A 13654-nucleotide genomic window follows, 5' to 3' on the forward strand; every position below is an offset into this window, starting at 1 on the left:
GTGCACGTGTATGTTCACCTCTGTGTATACAGTTGTGCATTCAGGCAATAGTTTGATGTGCAGAAGCAAAGCAGTAAGTGCTATTTGAATTTCAAATGTGCGATTTACAGCAAGCAACACCATGCAACTCACACTTCTATACATCTGACAGTTTTTTTTTTCTCTCGGTTCATTAAAACTGTGATATTTTCGCATACACATTCTACAAGTGATCCTGTGCAGTAAGATTGCATTGACTAAATATATTGGCAGTTTCCTTTAATCTTTTAAACGTTTATTTATGAGCTTTTTGCATTTTATAAAACTAAAAAAATATAAAGAAGAGAAAAAAAAAACAATGCAATACAATAATAACACATTAAGTGAGTGCAGCCCATTTTAAAGATGAATATTTGTATCCATTTCCCAGTCAATATAGGCAATGTATTTTGGTCCATTTAAACAAAACAGATTTATTAAACAGATATATTTATGAAAATACAATTTTAATCATCAAACATATTTAGAAATTGACAGATTATACATTTAAATTCAAGCAAAACATTCAAAATAAAAATAAATAAAATCAATAAATAAATTACAGCCTAAAAATTTCAACTAAATTTTCCCATTTGTTTGTTTCTCTTGTATTTAATATATTTCTCTAACATAAAAAATTTGGAGTACTAGTTTTTGGACTGTTATCTTTAGTTATTTTGTTATATGACCTCCAGATTTGGTTTCAGTTCTGACTAATGTATATGCACAAATATAATATTGTATAACTTTATATTAAAAGTATTCATTTAAAAGATAAATTTGTGAGGGGTGGACTTATAAATGCTGAGCACTGTACAATACATAAAAACACCAACTTATGACAGAACACAGAGGGACTAATGCACATGAAAGCAAAATAGATTATAGCTGGTCAGGTAATGCATAAATAAAAATAATTATAAAGTAACATTGTTCTTATATTACCAGAAAAATGTGTTGTCTTGACTATAGGTTTACTGTCAAATTATAGTTTGGGCACTTTATTAAAATCATTATAGATTATGAATATGAAATGGTGAATATCAATTGCACCCAATCTTTAATTACTGACAGGGGTCATTGTTTATGCTTGCATTTCTTCCAATGCATTAAGGTATTTTAATATCTGTCCCCATGTTTTATCAAATATTTCCAATTTATCATTATTGATTTACCTCAAACACTCCAAAGCAAGCCACTTACGAACTTTAGGTACAGATTCAGTTTTCCACATTCGCAAAATAACTCTTTTTTACGACATACCAAATATTATGGCTTGTCTTTAATATTTATAAAACATCTCTAAGTTACTAAATATCCCAAGAACAGCTATAAGTGGACATAGTTTAAGATTTTTTTTTTTTTGAGGGCTTTAGAAAAACATTTAAATATATTTTCCCAAAATTCTTGTAATTTAGTACTACTGTACTTCTGTATAACTACTTTAGTACTGTATAAGTGAATTGGGTAAGCTAAAATTGTCCTTATTGTTTGAGTGTGAATGAGTGTGCATGGGTGTTTCCCAGTGATGGGTTGCAGCTGGAAGGGCATCCGCTACGTAAAACATATGCTGGATAAGTTGACGGTTCATTTCACTGTGGTGTCCCCAGTTTAATTAAGGTACTAAGCTGAAAAGAAAATGATTGAATGAATATGTCTTGCGTTAAATGAACCTGCATGTATATTCTCAAGGCCTTTTTCCCAACTCTCCGAATCGATCTCTAACCTTGAGCTGACATTTTAACAATAAAGCCAAAAAACACGGCATCCTCCAGGGGATAAAATGTACATTCAAAAATGTTCAAATTCTGAACTAATATAGACGTTTTTTGAATGTCTTTGAGAAATCAGCACCATTAGTAATGTATTTTACAACAATAAACGGTTACTTTACAATAAAGTTATGGACTAACTATGAACAATGCTTACATGTTCAACACCTACTAATGCAATATTAACATCCAAATTCATGCGTGGTAACATTAGTTACCATGAGTTAACATGAACTAATGATAAACAACTCTATTTTCACTAACATGAACAAATACTGTAATAAATGTATTGTTCAATGTTAGTTCATGTTAGTAAATGCATTAACTAACATGAACTAATACAACAGTATTGTAGTGTTACCAGATAACTCACAACCCATAAATACAAAGTGTGTACACGATTCCAATTGTCAAATTCTCTGGCTTTTCCCTGACTAACAAACATGATCTATGAATTTGAAGCAAAATTTAGGAAAGCTTATGATTTTTTTAAACTGGCACATACATCTTTTGGCCAGCAAAGACACTGTTCTAATTCCTTCCTCACCATTTGCATTGTTTTATAGTAAATAACATTATATTCATGTATAGAAAGTGATCATCCAGTGTGCGATATAACACACATACTTTGAGTTGTCAGACACAACACGGCAGTTTGTCACTTGCTTTGTAGATGTTCATTATTGCAACACACACTCATGTTTGTTGTACCAATAACTACAATTTTAACATGATTTTGCTTATGTTGTTGTTGACGAAATTTTAAAAGTTGTGTATTTTCATCAGTTAGAGTCATTCATCGAATACGATGATAGGTCAAAGTGTTTCTCTATGTATTATATAAGTTACAGAGACCAACAGTTCTTGAGATCAAATGTAATGAAGTGTAAAATGTGAATATCTGTGTTTATTTACAACAGCAAAACAGCACAAGTAATGCTGCATACATATTGCCATAAAATGATCAGAAACTTTGATAAATAGGAGGTACATTTTTTTAATGACTCCCAAAAGTCTCTGATATTCATGACTGGGTACAAAAAAATCCTTGACGTTCAATGTCTGTAGTAGAAATTAAAGTTCTGTGATATTGCAGAAATTTCATGACCCGTGGGAACCTGGTAAATAAATACTGGGAATTTCATGGGGATTAATCTCATGACTTAATCTTAATCCTTTGACTTTATTAACCAAAAAAGAAAAAAAGAAAAAAAAAGACTTGATTTGGATTACACTTATTGTTGCATTAGTTGGGAAGAAAAAATTGTTTTCAAAATGGCTTGTTACACTATATACACTTTTTTGAGGTGGCAGCATTTGAAGTGATGTTTGAAACCAGTGTACATTAATGCATACACTCATGACACACTTCTTTAACAATAATTGTATAACCAATACACTTAAAATAACTAATAGAATCAAATTATAGTGTCTCACCAGAATATATAGTGTTCACAGCACATCTGAACATCAGTTTACTCACTCGTTTTCATTCACTCATCCAGGGCTATGTCATTGAAACAATCCTTAGAGTTGAAATCTGAATTATTAGCCCCCCTTTGAATTTTTTCATTTTTAAATATTTCCCAAATTATGTTTAACAGAGAAGGGAAATTTTCACAGTATGTCTGATAATATTTTTTCTTCTGGAGAAAGTCTTATTTGTTTTATTTAGGCTAGAATAAAAGCGGTTTTAAATTTTTTAAAAAGCATTTTAAGGTCAAAATTATCAGCCCCTTTAAGCTATATATTTTTAGTCTACAGAACAAACCATCATTACACAATAACTTGCCTAAAAGCCTAACCTGTCTAGCTCACCTACACTGTAAAAAAAAAAAGTTGAGTAAACTTAAAATAATTAGGCAACCTATCACACATAGCTTTTTGAGTTAACTCAACAAACAGGGTTTGAAGACCAGTGAACTCAAAATATTTTGTTGAATTCTTTAGTTCTCTGAACAAAAAGTATCATGTTCACCCAACAAGATATTTTTGTTTGCTGAACAAAAAATATCATGTTCATTCAACAAGACATTTTTGTTTGCTGAACAAAAAATATCATGTTAACCCAACAAGACATTTTTGTTTGCTGAACAAAAAATATCATGTTCAACCAACAGGATATTTTTGTTTGCTGAACAAAAAATGTCATGTTCACCCAACAAGATATTTTTGTTTGCTGAACAAATATTATCATGTTTACTCAACAAGATCTTTTGTTTGCTGAACAAAAATTTTCACGTTTATTCAACAAGATCTTTTGTTTACTGAACAAAAATGATTATGTTTACCCAACAAGATTTTTTTAGTTTACTGAACAAAATAAAACAAACTGATTCATTATGCATTTACTATTAATTTTTAGGATTCAAATTAAATACACAAGAATAGTCAATTCACTTTTTTTTATTTTTAACTGTGTTCAAATCACAATCCAAAACATTTGCATACAAAATCAGCATTTGACATTAGCCGTGTTCAGCATTGGGCTAGTTTGTACACAACTAGTACTGAATGTTTCCAGATTTGAAAAGATTGTACACTGCCTCAACATAAAATAACTGGCAACCTTACTAAAACCAAGCTATTAGTGTGTCTAAACACTCAAACCAGGTGAATATACAATCATCTAATCAGAGTAAACCCTAAAAGCCACTCCATTCATACAGTCTTTAAAGTGTACTGCACTTTTGTCAACAAAGTACATAAAGTCCAAAAACAGACCTTAAAACATTGAAACAGTGGCACATTAGGAAGTGGTCACGGGTCAGCTGCCGTTACTGTGTGGAGTTTGAATGTTCTCCCTGCGTTCACGTGGGTTTCCTTTGGGTTCTCCGGTTTCCCCCATAGTCCAAAGACGTGTGGCACAGGTGAATTAGGTAGGCTAAAATTGTCCGTAGTGTATGTGTGAATGAGTGTGTATGGATGTTTTCCAGAGATGGGTTGCAGCCGGAAGGGCATACGCTGCGTAAAACAAGTTCATTGCGCTGTGGCGACCCCAGATTAATAAAGGGACTAAGCCGAAAAGAAAATGAATGAATGAATGAACTGAACTCTCGCAGATCATGTGCCACCAACCTCCATAAAACATGCTGAATCACTTAAAAAGTATATTTGAGTTCTTTTGGGTGTTCCATATTCAGTCTATACAAGAGGCTGAACAAGTAAGCGAAGGCTGCAGGCAGATGTGTGATATCCTGAAGTACTATGGCCTCCTCCAAGATTTTAGCGAGGTTCATCACATATTGCAGGGATGCAGAAGTGCCATTATCATCTTCCACCACAGTGAAGATTCCAATCCTTTAATCTCTGGTGCTGTGGTCTTCAGGGTCCGTGTCCTTATAGGAGATTAAGTAATGGGAAAATTAATTGATGTGTAATATTAATTACTACTTATTAATGTTATTACTATTATGCAAAGAAAATAAAAACATGTAATACTTTCGTACATACAAACAGTAACACTTTGAATAGTCTATAATATATAATAATTGAACAATATATTGACAACTTTTTAATATTTAGCAATTTTTTAAACTTTTATTTTACATAAAATTGCAAAGATTTACTTTTATTTGATACAGTTTCAATTGTGAAAGTTGTTTATTGTCCTGTTTAGAATATAACTGAGCCTTTAATTGTCATTCATAAGGGATTTATAAAGCATAAATAGTCCTCACTTTAGATTAGGTCACAACTGGATGAAGTTAAGCTCATAAAGCATATACTAACATACAAAGTAACTATTATTACATACCTTAATATTAGGATATTTAAATGTTAATTTGAATAGTTTATTAATCGTGTACTTAAGCATTCTGAATGATCTTAAAAACACCAACTATTCTTAAATAACTGGTTTGTAAATAATGCAATACTTAAATTAGTAATACAAATGAATCATTAAAGTTAAAAAAAATACAATCATTGAGCACTTCATGTAGAGTTATGCTTAACAGAAAATAAATTAACTATTCGCTAATACTAAATAAATTATTTATAGCGTGCAGCTATTAAAAGTGTTACCAAGCAGACTAATAAATGTAGAATAGGGTATGAAAATGGGTAACTTACCAGACATATCTTGAGAAAGCAAGCATAATTTTTACGAAGAAAAATTGGCAATCCCTCAAGAGCTGCTCTTTCTCGATCGGTGACAATATCAGTGACCTAAAGGAAAGTCATTTACAAAGGGTGTTTTACAATCTTATTGTTTTGTAAGTAAAAATGTACTTAGTACATTTAAATGAGCATAGTATTTTATTCATGCTGTTGAAAAACACATGGCTTTATTTTTAAAAAAGAATTTTGTGGTTTCCATACAATGGAATTTGATAATGGTTGTGTTGGCAAATTTAGAAAAATGTTTAGTTTCATGTGACAATTACTTTGAGTTAAAAACTACAGCTATTATTTTCTATTTTCCTCTTTGAATGTATTCATTTGAAATGGTCACTCAAAACAAGTGAAACATCTGTTATTTATCTTACTTCCATCTCACAATCAAAACACAACTTGACACAATTAAAATTAATGCAAAAGGGCTGGACAATTAAATTGTTGCAATTACGTTTTATTAGACTGTATTACCTGAGCATGAAATTCTTGACAGGACAAAATATGTTGCACATGTTAAAAACATCAGACGGGTGTATAAGAAAAAAAAAATCTTAATGAGTACCTGCTCATCCATCTTGTTTAAAGTTGTATCCATCTCTGGACCCATTGAATCCCTTCTTTTCTGTAGAGTTTCAGGAGAGGTGCTGTATATTTATCAAGTCACTCGATTAACTGTCTCAGGAGATCTACATTACAGATCTGAGAAAACTCTGTGCAGATCTACAATATACAAAAAAAACATACATATTAATTTTTACACATAATATATATATATATATATATATATATATATATATATATATATATATATATATATATATATATATATATATATATATATGTGTGTGTGTAAATGTAAATATTTAAATGTTCAAATGCTGAATACAGATGTATTTTGAATTACCTATAATAATAATGTTGTTTGTTATTTTTAGCATTATCATTACTACCTTGAATGAAACCAAAGCAATTGCAATATAGTGACTTACCTCTTCCTTAAAGTCCAGGTTATCTCTCTCTAATTTCTTCCTGGCTAAATCTCAACAACTTCTTTTGGGCAAAGAGAAAAGGTTTCTTGCATCTGCTGGTGAATGACCGTCAAATTTCACTGATGATAACAAGTCTCACCTCCTCAAGGAAATCTTGCATTGAATTATGTCATTGTCAATATTTCAGTCCTTTTGAGCAAAAAGAAAGAAAAATATATATTTAGCCCTTTATATTTTTATGTAAATAAAAGCTAGCTGACTGTTAAAGCAAGTTGGTCTGAATATGATAGACATTTAGTCGAGCTAACAAATCAAGCAATGAATTACATGAAAATCACACGATTTTCACACAAATTACACAGTTAAACACGTCACCGTTTGTTCCACTGGCTCTGGTTCGAAGGGAAAAAAGGTTATGATGTGCGCAATGCTGACAGCAATCTAGATAAACAGGACATAATGTTATATTTGACTTGGATACCTGATCTGGTATGTTATATGATACTCATTGTATTAATCGTGAGTTATTAAAGCAAATGACTCGATTGAAATCGCTATTTGTTTCAAATACATTCACTCTAAACTTTTATTGATGTAAATAGCCAAAACCAAGTGCACGAAACAAGTAACTCACGGCTAAATTATAACAAATAGTTCCGTATTAGAATACACGCGCACATCAAAGCCAACATATCAAATAATATAACGTTAGATGATAACAAAAAAAGACATACATACCTATGATTTAGCAGAAACGTCGTTGGCCTGCTCTTAACTAGGGATGGCTGACGTGAAACTGATGTTTTGACACAGTGTCGAGATCCCGAAGCGCAAGTGTTTCGAATCACTTCACCGAAGCATGATCCGAAGCACCCAAGTCACGTGACTAAAGTGTTTCGAAACACCTAGTCACGTGACTAAAGCGATTCAAAGCATCGATCAGCTTAGAAACGTTTCGAGACCTGGTGAATCCTAATTTGACTGCCAAGGTCTCCAAATTATCTCTGTCTCAAATGGCTTAGAGCACTGTGGGTTTGCTTATTGATTCTATGCTTAGCATGATGTTTTGGGTTCGAATCCCGACTTCGAAATCATGGTTTTATGTATTTTAATCATGTTTCTGTTTTGTGTAGCCTAAATAGGATACAGCTACAGTTACGCCATCAATTTAGCATCATTTTTGTAACACTGTAAAACAATAATAAATATTTTTACAGTATGGTTGGGTTTAGGGTTTGGGTAGACATTAATAAAATACAATAAATGGGAAATTTAATGAATAATATAAATAATTCTTGATAACTTCAGGCCACCGTTTTTGATCTAGCAACAACCCTGTTTTAAGACAAAAACAAGACATATTTATTCACAAATTGTTTATTCGGATATCAGACCAATGTTGAAACAAAACGATACAAGAGCAAAGCATTACCAACTGGTATTAAAGCATTTTAAAACAACGTCTACTGACTGGCTTCGAAACCTTCTACTCCTGCATGGATGTTTGACACCTTAACCACTGTACTATGTTACTGGTAGGATTCCACTTTCACAAAGTGGGGTTTAATCCCTCAATTTGTTCAATCGTTCTTTGCTGAAGCTGTTTCAGTGCAATATATATAAAAAATGACCACTAAATGTCACTGTAGAGTGAGGTTTCGAAACGTTTCGAAGCTTCGACACATTTGCTTCGACTGTTTCAGTGTTTCACGAAGCCTCGCTTTGCCCACCACTACTCTTAACCGCTCTATCACGGTCTCTCACATCATTAATACACTGGTAAAATAGATCGGGCAGTCAGATGGGTAGCACATCGCACAAAAACATGTATACAATTATATACAATCGATTATGAAAACGATTGACACGTAGCTCCGCAGAAAGAAAGATGGTTCGTTTTGTCGCGCGCACGTGACAGGTACCCCCTGCAGTGAGCTATGGAAGTAAATTGCGCATGCGCCAGAAGCTTATAAGGCGCATGCGCCAACAAGAAGGGCACGCATCAACGCAAAACTAAGAATTTTGTATTAGTTCAACGAAATATTTTAAGTTTTTCACATTGAAGCACCATATTTGTTGAACAAACTAACTATTATTTGTCAGCATTTCAAATGAAAATATTTAAATTCAGTTAACTTATTAATCTTTGTTCAGAGGACTTTTTGAAAGTTGGCGTTTTTACAGTGTAGTTAATCTAGTTAAGCCTTTAAATGTCACTTTAAGTTGAATAGAGGTGTCTTAAAAATATCTAGTAAAATCTTATGTGCTGTCATCATGGCAAAGATAAAATAAATCAGTTATTAGAAATGAGTTATTAAAACTATTATGTTTAGAAATGTGTTAAAAATATTTCTCTCTTAAACAGAAATTGGGGAAAATAAACAGAGGGGCTAATAAATCTGGGGGTTTAATAACTCTGATTGCAATTATATGTATTATACGTTACATAGATTAAAAAAAGACATCTTCAATGGAGCTATCCACCACATATATGCAGATAAAAATATATATATTATTTTTTATTTCTCACCTACCTGTGATTATTACACAAAAAACGGCAAATCTGCAATCTGCAAATATCTATGTTAGCTGATTACTGTAGTGCATAGACATCAGTGCATACTGCGGTTTTTTCTCTCACAAGTGGATACAAGTAGAGACCAGATTTCTTGTTTCTTCATGTGATGTTTGGCCTATGGCGAATGGGTGATTTCAGGTACAACCAGTAGTGCTAATTCTGTTTTCGTTTGTTTGTGCTCTCATGAAGGAGCTGTACATTTAATCCGCTTATTCAACAATCCTCATTAATATAATAATTTTATTATACAGTATTAAAGGTGTAGTAATTATGTTTAAAAACCATCACAGTACAACCATATTCATTATAGGCTACGTCTATAATCATTATCGAATAGTTTAACCACAATTTTACTACAAACACTGTGGTTATATAGACTATAGTACAGTATCAAGTAAATTTGTTTCCTACAAGATACATAGTAGTAAAACCATGGGTAATGTGGTTGCTATCTCATGGTTTATCTACAAAACAATACATGTGTTTTTATTTGTACCTTAGTTAACTAGTAATTGTGTTTCTAGATAGAGACACATCAACTACATAATAAAGTTTGTTTCTAAACATATTCATATGTCCATTTACATGTATAATTGTGGTCACATCTATAACACATTCGTTATTCTTCATTTATTCCTTTCTCTTTTTTATTTTATTTGTTACTGCATTTCATTATACTGACTGAAAATAAACCATCTCTGTTTACCAGATGTTAATCAAACATGGCTCACTCGTTTATAGGGCCGTATTCCAAATGAAGATTCAGCCAATTAAATAGCACGAATCAACCCGCGGTCTCATGCTGGTCCGTGTACGTTTTGTTCATTTGTTTTCCATTTTCAAACGGAATAAAGGAAATGGAGAAAACGGCCGTTTTTCCGTTTTTATTTTGCTCACGAGAAAACGAAAAAACGAGATTTTGGCTGGATTTTCGTTTTTTGGTTTAGGGTAGGAAAACGGATAAAAGACTTTAAAATTCATTTTACACATGTAGGCGGTGCTGAAACGCCCACTTTCCTCTAATTGGTCAACCAAATCTGCACTCGTGACGTCACCCTCAAAATAAAAGCCTTACACGAAGGCTTTTAATTATTATTATTTAATTATATATATAAACAAAGTTTACATATTCTATCATTCGAACCACACACAGTTAGCAGGCTTACATTCATTGCGTATGTATAAATTAAATAAAAACGTAAATCAGCAGTATTCTTAGACATTTGTCATTAAAATAAGGTCATAGTTCACTGCCAAACTTCTTGCTGCTGTGCACCTGATGCTGAGCAAAGATAGCCATTTCCGAGGAGCACCTGGTTTACATGATTGTTTCAGAGCTATTGTAGGCCTAAATAATAGCCTACTCTGTATAAAATAATAATTTATTATTATTATTATTATTATTATTATTATTATTATTAGGCCTATTATTATTAGTATTGTTATTATTATTATTTACTTAGTTATTCAATGGTTGTAAGAACACATTGGACCCTGCATGGGGCTATAATAAATGGTACCTTTTGTTTCTATTGGATTTTCTCCTATTTTAATTTAATATATGCCTTTAGCCTATTGTAAATATTTATTTGATAATTAATACTTTTTTATTGCAACGTCAAAGTAGGCCTGTCTTATTATTATTATTTTTTGTTATTATTTTGTCGTTGTTGTTGTTATTATTATTGTGGCAGGGACATAGCCACAGGTGTGGCAGAGTGTGCTGGTGCCACCCAAAGTGGCATCTTGCACCTGAAAATAGATGCCTTCGCGCTCAAGCGCGCGCAAAAAAACTTGCACAGGCAAAAGTAATGATGAATGTGTTGAAGGAAAAAAAACATTCTAATTATTTGTTAATAAAATAGTGCAACATTATTCTCAGTCAGTGTAGGCTGAAAAAATTAAGATCGCCAGCATTTCAAGGGTGGTTTTATTTTTAGTTCATTGCTGTGACGCGCTATATTTCACTAAGGCTGCATGAGACTGCGCATCTTGCTTATTTTCTCTATTTTACATACAGAACATATCATACAGTCCAGGTTCTACCGTTCTAGTGAGTGTGGGGCATGGCTGTACGGTGGTAAAGTGGATTATTTCTTGGCAAATTCATAATGATTCACTTTGTTTAGTAATAAATTTCATAGTTATAAAATAACTACATTTCAAGAATATGTTAACACTTTCAACTATTTAGGATTATTTATTGCATCAAAAGTAATTTCAAAGTAACATTAAATGTACGTATAAACTGCTTAATTTGTGTGTAAACACCTAAGATGCAAAAAGCTTATTTAGACCAGAATAGGCCTACTAAATGCAACAGTCAATGTATGTAAACTTATGACCTAAAATGTCTTAAATGACTAAATTTAAGTCTTTTTAAGTTTTTAAATAATTTAAGTTTAACATAAATGATTTAAACTTTAAACTTCAAATTAACAGAGTATGGCAAATAAATTGTTTATTAAATGGAGGTCAGGTGTCTATCTTAATTATAATTATTAAATATTATGACACTACAGTGGTGTATTGGAGAGTACGCACCTTTTAATTAATTAATTTTAAATAAGTGGTTTATCCTAAATAAAATGCAATGGGATCGGTGTGCAATGGATAGTTTGAAAACCCCTGGTTCAGACTAGACGAGCTAGCTGTCTGTGCGCTGCGCTAATAACTTGGCATTTGCTCTTTTCGGTGCTGCCAGATGCATTTATAATGCATAAAAAATAAAAAAGGTAATTCGGTAAAGCGCGCGATGCGCGCAGAAATAAGCGCACTATATGCATATGTCGAATTAAGTTCTCTTTTTCTTTAATCAAGACTTTTCCATTCGAGGAATTACAGTTATTAATACCTTAGTCCTTATAAACGATCAGTTTATAAAATACACAATTTATGGATCAAGCCTAATGAAGAATAACAAGAATATGCAACGCATTATGATCCTTGAATGATCAGAGCGCATTTATATAAACTATATATTTTATATAATTCATAAATATTAAAAAACATTATACATTTAAAGTAATGGAACATTATATGTTATAAAATCTAAACTATTATTTAGGCTACAGGCTGTTCAGCGCGTGCGTCAAAGAAAAGACATGACACAATCTCTATAAAAACTAGTTGTTTATTTACAATATCTAAAGGGATATAAAACATCTAACATGCATCTCCATTCTCAACGAGTTTCTGTGTTCTGCATCCTTCACAGACCGAGGTCTCATTCCGAGGTAATCTATAAATATTCTCGTTTGGTTCTGGCACATTCTTGATTAAAAGTGAAACTGACCGGCGCAACGGATGATTTGTCATCTAGAGTGACTACAGTTATAATACAGGTTATGGAACTATTTCACTTTAATTTCATATTATTATTTTATTAAACAAACAAACGAGTTTTTGTTTTGGCTCTGCATGCAGCGTATTGGATCTTTGAAGCATTGCACTTCAAATATTATTCCTTTTTTTTATTATTGTATTTTTAATATTTTTAATTATACAACACAAAATTGGTTCTAAACAGATACATTTTCCTATAGGCTATGATGAAGTGTATATTTTTGTTCACACAGGTCCTATACAAAACTGTGTGGATGGATGATTTGTTTCTCCGTGAAAATCACTCATTTAATAAGCAAAACAGGCCAAAATGTTGTTTAGCTTGCGTCAAACTGGATGGACAATTTACAAACATATTGAATACAAAGGCTGGTTATTTTATGCAATGAGGGACCTATTACAAATTAAAGAAAATTATTTGCATATTAAAACGAAAATATATAATACAACAACAGATCCTACCTCTTAAGAAATGACTTTAGATAATGTAAATAAGCATCAAGTTTTTTTTTTTTTTTGAGATTGTGTGTCTAATTCAGTAATGTGGTGCGTTCGCGTGGGTTTCCTCCGGGTGCTCCGGTTTTCCCCACAGTAGACATGCGGTACAGGTGAATTGGGTAGGCTAAATTGTCCTTACTGTATAAGTGTTTGTGTATGTGGATGTTTCCCAGAGATGGGTTGTGGCTGGAAGGGCATCCGCTGCATAAAAACTTGCTAAATAAGTTGGCGGTTCATTCCGCTGTGGCGACCCCAGATTAATAAAGGGACTAAGCTGACAAGAAAATGAATGAATAATGTGCAATACTAATTTAAAATACGTATCACTAACCTTA

The 13654-nt window shown here is 32.2% G+C and overlaps 1 long non-coding RNA gene across 2 annotated transcripts; it reads right to left on the reverse strand.

The window, feature by feature from the left end:
* Positions 1 to 4180: 4180 nt before the first annotated feature.
* LOC137488131 (uncharacterized) lies at positions 4181 to 7736 on the reverse strand. Of its 2 annotated transcripts, XR_015513671.1 has the most exons (6): positions 7637 to 7736; positions 7274 to 7339; positions 6899 to 7087; positions 6472 to 6629; positions 5865 to 5960; positions 4181 to 5128 (listed from the first exon to the last, which is right to left on the reverse strand). It is a non-coding gene; the product is annotated as an uncharacterized LOC137488131 (long non-coding RNA). The 2 variants fall into 2 exon arrangements; XR_015513670.1 differs by lacking the exon at positions 7274 to 7339.
* Positions 7737 to 13654: the final 5918 nt, after the last annotated feature.

Source organism: Danio rerio, chromosome 17, assembly GCF_052040795.2.
Source record: "Danio rerio strain M-AB ecotype USA chromosome 17, GRCz13ab, whole genome shotgun sequence".
Lineage (NCBI taxonomy): Eukaryota > Metazoa > Chordata > Actinopteri > Cypriniformes > Danionidae > Danio > Danio rerio.